Source organism: Lactuca serriola, chromosome 7 (assembly GCF_051521515.1).
Source record: "Lactuca serriola cultivar US96UC23 chromosome 7, Lser_US96UC23_V15, whole genome shotgun sequence".
Lineage (NCBI taxonomy): Eukaryota > Viridiplantae > Streptophyta > Magnoliopsida > Asterales > Asteraceae > Lactuca > Lactuca serriola.
The window spans coordinates 122,233,928-122,234,937 of NC_136414.1; the positions used below are offsets into that span (position 1 = coordinate 122,233,928).

A 1,010-nucleotide genomic window follows, 5' to 3' on the forward strand; every position below is an offset into this window, starting at 1 on the left:
ATGATACCGGGCCGGGACTCGTGCAACCCGCGATTCCAGCAACTGCTACCTTCGAGCTAAAAGGCCACATACTCTCTCAACTAAAGGACATCCTATTCTACGGGAAAGATTACGAAGACGTATACAAGCATATCGATGAGGTCAACAACATAGCCGACTATGTCAACACTCCTAATGTGCCTTGCGATACCGTTTTGCTTCATATGCTACCGGTGACATTTAAGGGAGCCGCGAAAGATTGGCTAAAATCACTCCCTCCAGGGTCCATCACCAAATGGGCTAAAATGCATGAAAAATTTATTGATCAATTTTGCCCTCCCTCAAAAATTGCAAAGTTGAAGAAAGCCATTGCCAATTTCGAGCAACAACCAGGCGAGTCACTCTATGAGGCGTGGGAGAGATACAAAGGCTTGTTGAGGAACTACCCCCATAATGACTTAAAATTCAACAAGAAGTCTCCATTTTCTATGATGGAGTGAACATGACAACCAGGCAGCTCCTTGACTCCCAAGGACCACTCACGAAGAAAAACCCCGCAGTCATAAAAGAGCTAAGTGAAGAATTCTCTAAGAACTCTAGAGAATATCATAATTCAAGGAAAGACTTGACTCATGGGGCGATGAACTCGGTGTCCGATAATATTGTGGCAGTGATGGCTAAATTAGGCAGTTTGGACTGAAGAATGAGAAAGATTGATCAATCCATCCATGCCATCCGGGTGGGATGTGAAAATTGTAGCAGACCTCACCTTACTAAAGATTATGATCTAGACGAGCATGGGAACCAAAAAGTGCAAGTGTATTACTCTAGTGGTGATAGATATGATGAAGATTGGCGAAAACTGAAAAAAGAGTGGCTACCCTACGATGAGTACAAGAAGGCAAAGGAGGAGAAATATAGGCTGAAGACAAGAGGGTACTATCAAAAGGAGGAGTCGGTGCATGAAAAGAAAATGGACTTTGAAGATATGCTCACTAGATTTCCAGCTGCATCCAAGAAGAGACACAACG

General features: G+C 43.6%; 1 non-coding gene across 1 annotated transcript; it reads right to left on the reverse strand.

Annotated features, from left to right (window-relative positions):
* Positions 1-332: 332 nt before the first annotated feature.
* On the reverse strand, positions 333-439 carry LOC145065196 (small nucleolar RNA R71). The gene has a single exon (XR_013688342.1). It is a non-coding gene; the product is annotated as a small nucleolar RNA R71 (small nucleolar RNA).
* Between the last annotated feature and the right edge of the window lie 571 nt (positions 440-1,010).